The following is an 11,627-nucleotide window of genomic DNA, read 5'->3' as shown; positions in this document are numbered from 1 at the left end:
GATCCTTCAAATTTGCTTTATTCAATTCCCTGTAATCAATGCATACCCTCCATTTACGATTCTTTTTAGGTACGATAACCAAAAGAGAAACCCATCGGCTATCTGAAATTGGATAAATGAAGTTTACATTGAGTAGTTTTTGGAGCTCTTCTTTCACTATCTCCCTAAGATTTGGATTCATCCTTCTTTGAGGTTGTCTAATTGGTCTATTGTTTTCCTCGATATAGATATGATGGATGAAATTCTTAGGGTCAATACCTTTCATATCAATATACTCGCATGCAAATGCAGTAGAATGTTTTTGCAAGATCTTGGTTAGCTCTTCCTGTTGTGACTTTTCCAAATTTTTGTTGATATTCAGTGTTTTTCCTGGAAAAATCTCAATGGTAGAGTTGCCAAACTCTTCCATAGAGTAAAGAGACATTTGTCTTGATGATAAATACTCAATATCATAATCTAACTGAAATTGTGTGTGGTCATATTCTGAAGGTGTTTCAAAATTTTCTAATGTGTTCAGAATTTGACTATCTTCACTAATTTCAGAAATGGTAAAGACGGGTTGTATAATGTCCTCATCATCGACCCATTCATTGTCTCCTACTTCTATAATTTTTTTTGTTGGAGGATACAAATTGAATTTCTTTGTCGAACTACCATCAGAAATGTACATATACCCAGATCTACAACTAATGAAAGCATCAGTTGTGGCTAGCCAAGGTCTTCCTAAGATGAGTGGGTGCCCTCCTAGATTACTCTTGGGAGTCAAAATCATAAAATCTACTGGATATTCCCAAGAATCTAAGGAGACTGAAATATCTTCTAATACACCATCTGGTTTGATTATTGATCTATATGCAAGTTTCAGTAAGGTGGGTGTAAAGAGAAGATTAGGGAGTTTAAGCTATTCCATAGTCTGACTACTCATAATGTTTATAGCAGCCCCTAAGTCAATCGAAGTATTTGGAATTTCTATCCCATTTATATGTGTCTTGACAATTGGACTACCTGGATCTACATACTTCTGCATGGTAATTTTTCCCATCATGATATCTGCAATTTTTCCTACCAGGTGGATTCTTCTTGTATCTCTTGGTTTCCTTCCTGGTCTTTTAAGACTCAACTCCTTTATTGTTTTTGCTAGAATAGGAATCTCTCTAATGGCTTGTAGCAAGGGAATCTTGATACAGACATTCTTTAATTCATTCAGAATATCATATTCATGCAACAAGATTTGTTTTTCCACCCCTTTGTCAATTTGTAATCTTTCAAGGAAAGGAGGTGTGGATGAAGATGCAGGTTGCTTAACTATAGGAGTTGTGGGGGTTGACTCTTTTTCTTTCTCTTTTTGAATGTTTGGGTTTTGAAGAGATGCCTCCTCAGAACCTTTATTGACTTTAAGAGAATCCTCCTCAGAGGTATCTTGCTATTGAACATTTATAGAAGGTTTTTTTAAAACTCTACCAGACCTGAGTTGAACATCATTAAGAGGAACAATCATATAGGTAGGAAATTGTTGTCCTTCTACCATGTAAGAATTCTGAGGATTTTTATTGTTAGGATTTGGAAATGGCTGAGATGGTAGTTGATTTGTCTTTTGTTGAAATGGAAGCATGAGTTGAGGATTTGGATTTTGTTGAGAAGGTTGTTGTTGTGGAAATGGCAATGAAAGTTGTGGATTTTGATTTGGAAGTTGTGGAGTTTGTTGATTTTGAAAAGATGGAGGATATTGATAAAATTGAGTAAATCTCCCATAAGGATTTTGCATCCCTTGTGCCCATGATTGATATGGATTTTGAGGTTGGGGCCAAGGTTGTTGCCAAGAATTCCAATTTGGTGAGGGCTAAAAGTTCATAGGGTTGTTAAATCCTTGATTTTGTTGCCCTTGCCAAGGTCTTCTTGAAACAAAACAAAGGGACTCTACTGAATTTGGATCTTCTTGAAAGACAACTTTGAGCCCAGGAATTGAAGGAAAATCCTCGGTCTCATGACTTTCTGAGAAAATTATACATGTTTCTACAACTTTTTCATCCAAGGGGCATTCCCTTAGAGCATGTTTCTTCCTACATTTTGGACAAAAGATGGCCAAGGCATCAGCTTCTGTTTTCTACTTGTTTTGTATTTTAAGGGTGTCTAGTTGTTCACTAAGGCTCCCTAGAATATCAGTTTTGAACTCATCAAGCATATTGCCAATCTCTGCCCTACTTACCGATCCAGTTGTAGACTTGTTTGCTCTAATAAGAGAAGGATCTCTAGGCCCTTTTCCCATTTTAGATTTTCCCCTCGAGAGATGGACACATAGTTCTGCTATGTCACAACGTGGAAGTCGAGAAATGTCTCCCTTCCCCATCATGTTTAAAATATCTATCCATTCATCTCTAATGGCTTTCAATAGAAGTGCTTTCAAGGTTTCTTCGTCTAAATTACTCATGTTTTCTCTCTTTAAGTTGTATTGAAATCTTTCAAGTAAATCCTCCAAGTTTTTATCTTCTTTTTGCATCATTTTGAATACCTCATCCTTGTGATTGGTGGGCTTGCAATAGTCTAGGTATATATCCAACAATGTTTGTTTCATATCATTCCAAGTCCTAATATATTGGGTGACTAATCCCATGAACCATTTCAAAGCAGCTCCCTTCAATGTTGAAGGAAACAGTTTGAGTTTTTGAGAGTCTTCCATATAGTCATAGGTTCGGCACACGACTTCAAACTCAAATAGAAATGTTTCAGGATCCTCACTTCGCAACCCATAAAATTTTGGGAGGACAGATGGTGAAATGTTTTTCATTGTTGTATGGGTTTCCTCATCAACTATAGGGAATCCAAATGAGTTATCTCCTTCCCTATTTCCTCCATTATTACCTCTACCTCTACCATTGTTGCCTCCATTATTTCCTCTTCCTCTACCTCTACCCCCTCCTCCAAATTCATCTACTACTTCCTCCGTCATGATAGTTTCCCCAGAGTCTTCTGGTTCTTCTATCAATGGTGGATGAAAGAGAGTTTCTCCATTTCCCTCTTCATCAGGTGATTCTACTTCTTTAATTACAATATGTTCCTCTATAGAAGTGAAGAAAGGTTCTTCTCCTAGATCAGATTTAGTAGATAGTGTGGGAGAATCCTCTAATTCAGCTACTGCTCTTTGAATTCCAGGAATCCTAAGGCTGGGAGTAGATGCGGGTGAACCTTTTCTATGCCTTGAAGTAGCTGGAGTTGTGAAAATCGAACTCTTTGCCCTAGCTATAAACCTTCCCCTAGAATCTCTTGCTCTATGCATGTCATTTTTTATTTTTTATTTTTCTTTCAAGTCGGGCTAATAATTCTCTTTCTGATCTTCCAAATCACACTAGGTGCAAGAAGAGAGCATAATCAAGAAATTATTGAACTAATAACTCTCTTTTCAGATCCTCCAGATCACACTAGGTGCAAAAGGAGAGCATACTTGAAGAAGTTATCAATTTTTCCCTTTTTTTTTTCTTTTTTTTATGTAGGAGATCGGCTACCTAGTTACACTTCCCCGGAAACGGCGCCAAAAATGTTTAGTCAATTTAGTAAGTCCTAAATTGTTGCATTAATTATCAATCCGGGGGTCATAAACTGATGAAGTGTGGCGCACTATATGTGCAAGACAACCTCTTTCTTACTTTTTGTTGTTTTCGATTTTTATTTTTTTTTGGGGGTATTTTATCTTCGTTTATCTCCTAATGTGAATGGAAATCCTATCCCTGAGTTTTAAGAATACTCTAGAAGGCAAGTATGGATATAGATTTTAAGGTAATTATGTCCTCTATAATGATTTCCAGAACATAACACTTTAGAGGGTCTTAGAACATACTAGTGATGAAATTAATACTTGAACAAGAATAAAAATGTGTTGCTATTCAAATCAAACAAATAATAAACTACTGATCATGAAACCATTATATCTGCTGCTTATCTAAATATAGAAAGGAAAATGAGTTAAGCTATTGTACTCAACAAATCAAAAACTACAAACTAATAAAGTAAAATCAATTCACATCATTCATAGTCCGATAGCTCGCCAGGTAGTCTAAGCTATGACTTTAGGAGATAACGTCAATGATATGAGCAATTTGATATCTAATTGCAGAAAAGTAAAAATAAAATCAAATCACATCATTCATAGTCCGATAGCTCACCAGGTAGTCTAAGCTATGGCTTTAGGAGATAACGTCAATGATATGAGCAAGTTGATATCCAATTGCAGAAAAGTAAAACTAAAATCAAATCACATCATTCATAGTCCGATAGCTCGCCAGGTAGTCTAAGCTATGGCTTTAGGAGATAATGTCAATGATATGAGCAAGTTGATATCTAATTGCAAAAAAGTAAAACTAAAATCAAATCACATCATTCATAGTCCAATAGCTCGCCAAGTAGTCTAAGCTATGGTTTTAGGAGATAACGTTAATGATATGAGCAATTTGATATCTAAACTAACTAACAAAGCAAGTGAATAAGACTGAAATCAAAGCATAACTGGAATTAAAAAAACTAAAAAAAAAACAAAGTCAGCAAAGAGGCTAATCTCATATCACTAGTTATTGCAAGAAATTGTATGAAAATGCCCGGGCCTACTCTATCCTGAAACATACACACACTGATCAGTGTTAACAACAATATACAAAGCTTGAAAAATCATGTACATAAATGAAATGTTAATACCATAACAAATTAAATATACACAGGTGGATAACTATGAAATATATACAATGGAAATAAGGAAACAATACATAAAAACTTTACAGCAATAAGAAAAACAAAACCTCAGCGTGCAGGGGCCCTCTGCACGGCCTTGGTCAACAGGCTATCAGTCTCAAATTATGCTCACACAGTCATATAGAAACAGAGTCTTCTTTATATTTCAAAACAGAGGAAGAATCCTCTCGTTACCACAGTAGAACTAATGTCACGGCACAGTAAACTTAACAGCGAAATTACATAAAAAAAGACTAACTCTATGCGTTTGGAAACGTGTTATTTATAACAAAAATTCATAATTGTTTTTTATGAAATGTCTTTAACTGAGGACACGTAAAAGGACAGTGTCTGTAAGCTTAGCATATTGGTTGCCGAGATTATTCAATCTATCAAAAGTGGCTGTTGGATTCGCATTGTGGGGTAGTCTATAGTTGTCATCATGACCCCAGGGATCTAGGAATGGCCACGAATCCTTCACGTGTTTGAAAACAGAGTCCTGTTGCCGTAGGACTTCTTCGTTTGGCCACCGTTTGACCACCATTGACCATGGCTTTCCTTAACGAATTCGGCTGAACCAATAGGACCTAATTCATGTCCAGGTCATTTCTAACTTGCCCACGTGCCTTGTTTTGCTTGATGTTACCTGCAACCTAGAGTTTAACAAAAACAGCTGCGGAAAGTGGTTGCATTCCGCAGCTAATGAGAAAAATCTAATTCAAACAGCAAACACAAAAACATAGCTAGAAAACCATTTCAATGCTCTTTTAGAATCAATGTGCAATGATTTTTTGATAGCTTATGAGGTCCAGGTGAGGGAAAAAAATATAAGAAAGTGTGTAGGAGATGTGTAGTTTCAGGGTTCAACAATTTCCACCAAAAAAACATGCTATGGAATCTTTTAATGTGAAACCATTCCCCATGTAGGAACTACTTATGGATCAAATCTCTGGATTTCTTAGATGCGAAGCTTTGAACTTTACCAAATGTTGTGTTGAAAGTGCCTAAATCTAATAATATTCCAACTATATATAGTTTTTAGGTCTTTTTGAGGCAAGAGCATGCCATAGTTTGCATATTTAAAACCTATTCAAGTTTGGCTCTGGTGGTTACATGAAGTCATGGGCATTCTTTCATAAAGATATTTGAAGTTTGTACCATATTCATGGATTTCAAGCATATGTAGAATGTGAAAAGAGATGGACCTGAGTTTTAAGCAACTGGTCAAGATTTTTTAGGCGTTGCAGTTGGAAATGCAAATTAAATTTATTTGATGGCATTTTATTCAAATGTTGGTTTTACTTCCACATTCCCCACTTCTCCGATCATCGCTGCTTTACGCCTCTCGGTGCAAATGATAGTTTATATTTTATATATATATTTTTCATAAATAGTTAAAATTAACCAATAATAGATATTACTAATAAGGAAACCATGTACATTAAAATTTAAATAATTTATTTGAAACTCTACCTTATAAAACTTCAACTTTTTTACACTTAAACCCCACATAAATGTTAAGATATTCCGACGCGTAGGAAATAGTTAAGTATAAATTGGTCTAGTGTAGAGTTAGGTAAAGTGTGTTTATTTACTATGTACTTTTGTAACTTACAATCTAACGGTAACAATATGTCCTAGACATGAAGTGATCCGAAGGTTCATTCTCTCCTTGGTATTACCGACACTTGATCTGTGGCTTAACACCCGATTGGTCCATGATCTCTATTTAAAGAGCATGGAAGGTCATTTGTAGGTTAACCATTAATGAGAGAAGCTTATGTAAATTTTCATTCTTTTATTAATAAATTACCTGAAGTGGCAGCGTTGGCTCAGACCATGGATTGTTTCCCTCTTTGAGGGTTTTAACCACGTCAAGAATACTGGTGTATTGATCTATGATCTGTTTATGAGTGTTGTCCTTTGGTGTTCTGTCTGACGAACTTACCCTATAAATTCCTACATGGTATCAGAGTTATTTTAGGGCCGCATCTGTTGGTGATCCAAATCTTAAGTCGGTAGAACTGCATCCAACTATCGTTTCCTAGATCTATTGTTTCTGACTGCTTTCGGGCCGAGGGGACTGCTCTATTGCATTAGGAGCATCTGTTCCAGTGAGGAACCCCTTTCGTTTGACGTGAAAAATTTTATGGTAGCCCTAGCTACGTCATTTTTAAGATGTGGAGGTATACAGTGTTTATTTGCAGTTTTTAGTTATTTTCTCTCAGTTTGTTTCGGTTTATTTAGCTCTCTGTTTTTTATTACCGGATCTATACCTTTCATTTACGTGTATGCTCTTTGCCCCGCGACTATATACGATCTGGGCAAATCAAAAACAAAAAGGAATGATTTTTCTCATGCGTATGCTCTTATCCGTCGCGCCTTAGTGTGATCTCGGAAAATCAGAAACATTGAAGAAAATATTTAGTTTCCGGCTAAAGCTAACTTCAAGCCGTAAGGTTTGTTTTTTTTGTATGTCCATGTTGGGTTTTGTGTTTTTTGTTTTGTAGGCAAAAAAAGAGTTTTCTCGAGTAAGTACACACCCCAAAGCTTCAGTGACTACGAAAAAAGAAAAAAAACCCCTTCCTCCTTTCCAAAAATTACTAACCTTTTAAACTAGCTCACTTGGTCCAAAGTTACTTGATGAGAATAGAGGTCTTGGGTTCAAGTCTTTCTTTTTGTTGAGTTACTTTTTCAAAAAGCACATGTAGCTTATTTTTTAAAGTTACTTTGTGTAAAAGTGTTCTCACCCATTATAAAAAGTGAGTCAATTATAATTCTAAAGTCTCTTTATCTTTTATTTAAGTTACAATTTAGTGGGTAGCCCATAAAGTATCATTGTAAAAGTGACTTTTACTTATTTATAAAAGTGAGTCACATAATTATTTTTTTTTCAAGTGAGCTAATTAGATTTATGTTTGGAAAGGGGGAGATTTTTTTTAAATATAATATTATCATTCATTTCCGCACATTCATGCACTTCATCGGCATCTTCAACAACTTTTCTTCAAAAAGCCATAACTTCTTCATCCGAAAGCTGTTTTCAGAGCCGTTTTTCTTAATCGGCCTAATTTTTTGAGATATTTCCATTGGAACACTTAGTTTCAACATCTACAGTTTCAGTTTCTATTAAAATGGAAAGTCAATGCCAAGTTATTCTTGACAGCACCAACTACTTCCAATGGTGGCCCTACATTGTGGATTTACTTAAAAGTAAAGGTCCTTACAGAATAGCCTCGGGACAGAAACCAAACCTCAAGATGAAGATAAGGTAGCCAAATGGGAAAATAGGCAAGACCAAGCACATGGGTTGATAGGGATGTCTATTTTTCAAAACCTTAGATTCCATATCGCAGAACTTGATACTCCTAATGAAGCAACGAAACAAATCACTAAAGTTTTTGGAATTAAAAATGAAATTATAGCCCATCAACTCGAAAATGAGTTGCTTACATTGGACCCCAATAATTTTTCTTCCATTGAATATTTTTTGTCCAAGTTTAAGACCTTTAAACTTCTCTTGGAAGGTGTTAAGGTTAAGAAAGATGATGGTAGCCTTATCTATTCCATTCTTACTAAGTTGGGACCAACATACTCTGTGTTTGTTTCCACCTTCCATTCTACTAGAGAAGCCTTTATTTCTCAAGGACAAGACTACAAGTCTCCCTCTTTTGATGCCTTTTGTGATTCTTTAATAAGAGAACAAGAAAAGCTCTTATATCTTGGTCTTCTTAATCTTGGAAACTCTTCTAAGAAAGCCTTAGCCGCCCAGCAGCAACCAAATTCAAAGAATCCTAAGAAGCAGTATCCTAAAAAGAATGGTCCTAAAACAAACAAGGGTCCTAAGCAATTTCAGCCTCAAAATGAAAAATCATTTCAACAAAATGATAAGGCAAATAAAAACAAAGGGAAGAAGACTGATAGACATTGCCACTTTTGTAATCGATATGGCCACTTAGAATCCAAATGCTTTAAAAAGATGGAAGCCTTGGAAGCAGCAATGAAGAAGCATAACATCCATTTGGAGCACTCTTCTACTTCAACTTCATCTTCAGGAATAACACTTTCTGCATGTGGTTGTCAAGCATCTCGGTCTGGTTATGCACTAAATGTATCTTCTTCTTCTCATTCTCATGAGTGGCTCATTAATTCTGGAGCTTCTTATCACATGGAAAAAAACAAAGCCATGTTTTCTTCATTAAATGATTGTAACACCAAAAATATATATGTTGGTGATGATAGATCTCTTAGTGTTGTAGGGACTGGAATTGTTCATCTAGACAATGGTCAATTTAATGATGTATTATGTGTTCCAAGCTTATCCTGCAACCTTGTATATGTATATCAGATAACTCATTCAGGTGAAGGCAAAAGCGTTGAATTTTTACCTCACGATGTTGTAATTAAGGACCTAAGAGATCCTAGACAGATTTTAGCTACTGGCATTGTTGATGATTCTACAAGGTTGTATAAGTTTAAAAATTTTGGGTCATCAAATCTTCCCTCAGTATTTTTTGCTCATAATGATGAAGTGAGAAAACTTTGGCATGAACAATTTGGTCACTTAAACTATTTCTCCCTTCAGAATCTATGTAAAGAAAATATGGTGACAGGTCTTCCAGTGGTATCTTGTAGAGATGGTGTTTGTTCCGGATGTGTACTCGGAAAACATCATCGGGATAGTTTTGAAAAACGTGCCTCTTGGCACGCATCAGTCCTTTTACAGCTTGTGTATAGTGATTTATGTGGTCCACTTCTAGTTGTTTCATTCTCTGGCTACAAGTATTTCTTAACTTTCATTGATGATTTCTCCAAACGCACTTGGGTATACTTCTTAAAACTCAAGAGTGAAGTATTTAACATGTTCTTGGCCTTTAAGGCCTTTGTTGAAAAACAATCTGGACATCAAATTCTTAAGCTAAGATCTGATAATGGCGTAGAATATGTTAACAAAAAATTCATCAACTTTTGCATTGAGAGTGGAATTCAAATGCAACATATTGTTCCATACACTCCACAACAAAATAGTGTAGCTGAAAGGAAGAATAACACCTTAAAGGAAATGGCTAATTGTATGCTTCAATCTAAAGGACTTAGTTTTATTTTTTGGGCAGAAGCAATTAACTATGCAAATTACATAGTAAATTGCACTCCTACTAAGGTTTTAAAGGATATCACTCCAAAAGAAGCATGGAGCTCAATTAAACCAGATGTAAGTCACTTTCATGTTTTTGGAAGTGAAGCATGGGCCCATATTCCAGATGAGAAACATAAATCTTTAGAACCTAAGAGTGAAAAATGTAATTTTGTTGGATATTCTGAAGATGTCAAAGGATATAGACTTATTCCACTTAAGTCCAAAAATGTTATCATTAGAAGAGATGTAAAGTTTGCTGAAAATATATCAGCCTATGAGCCTAGTTCGGCGGATGTGCCACCTCTCTCTATCCCTTCTACTTATGAAAATATTTCTTCTTCAGATGATGACAGCGAGGATGACAATCCTCCCCCACCTTCTCAGGATTCTCCTTCAGCTCCTCAGCTTCCAAGATGGGTCTGTGCTACTCGGGATGCCGCAGGTGCTCTTGTCAGTGATCCTACAGATCAACGTTGTACACGTTCTCAGTTCAATAGAGCCTCTTCTTTACTGGCTCAAGCTTCAGCGAAGTATGATCCTGACACCTTTGCAGAAGCTTCAGGCTATCCATATTGGGACGCAACTATGAATGAAGAATATCATTCGTTATTGGCAAATGATACATGGGATCTTGTTCCTCTTCCAAAGGGACAAAAACTTGTTAGATGCAAATGGGTTTACAGAACGAAGTATGGCCCAAATGGAAAAGTTGATAAACATAAATCCCGTCTTGTTACTAAGGGTTTTAACAAGTTGAAGGCATTGACTAAACTAAAACCTTCTCCCCTGTTGCCAAAATGAACTCTATCCGCCTTGTTCTTTCCCTTGCTACCTCTTTCAAATGGGAAGTCCATCAGATGGATGATAAATCTGCCTTCTTGCATGGAGACTTGCATGAAGAAATCTACATGGAAAAACCTACTGGCTTTATACAAACAGACTCCAGCCTTGTATGTCGGCTTAAGAAATCCCTTTATGGTCTCAAGCAAGCCCCTCGAGCTTGGTATGCCAAAATGGATAGCTTTCTTTTAGAAATTGGCTTTTCTGGGTGTCATTATGAAAATACTGTCTACACCAAGAAAGTGGGCAAGTCTCTTATCATTCTTGTTCTTTATACTGGTGATCTTATTCTTACTGGTAGTGATCCCAACCTTAGAAACTATGTGAAGTCTAGCCTTAAAAAGAAGTTTGAAATGACAGACTTAGGACACTTGCACTATTTTCTTGGTCTTCAAGTCTTGCAATCCAAGGAAGGTATTCCCCTTTCCCAGTCCAAGTATGCATGTGATATTCTATGCCATTTTCACATGGAAGACTGTAAGCCAACCCCTTCTCCCTTTTAGTCTAGAGCTAAACTTTCAGTCACTTGTACTTCCCCTGAAGTTGATGCTACCTTATACCATCAACTTGTAGGAAAAATTTTGTATCTGACCCATACTCGTCCCAAACTTTCCTTTGTTGTTGGCCTTATTGCTAGGTTTATGCAAAATCCACATGAAGGTCATTGGAAAGTAGCTAAAATAATACTTCGTTATGTTTGAGGTGCAGTTCAGTTTGGGATTCATTACAGTGTAGAAGCATCTCCTCTATTGGTTGGCTTCACTGATTCTAATTGGGCTGGTGACCCTGATGATCAGAAGTCTACTGCAGGTTATGAGTTCAGTCTTGGTTCAGGACCTATTACATGGGCTTGCAAGAAACAAAATGTCATTTCTCTTTCTTCAGCAGAAGCAGAGTATCGTGGTGTCATAGAAGCTAGTAAGGAGGCCTTGTG

Source organism: Pinus tabuliformis, chromosome 2_2, assembly GCF_031772625.1.
Source record: "Pinus tabuliformis cultivar Carrire ecotype Pingquan chromosome 2_2, CPIR1, whole genome shotgun sequence".
Lineage (NCBI taxonomy): Eukaryota > Viridiplantae > Streptophyta > Pinopsida > Pinales > Pinaceae > Pinus > Pinus tabuliformis.
This window is presented reverse-complemented; position numbering follows the sequence as displayed.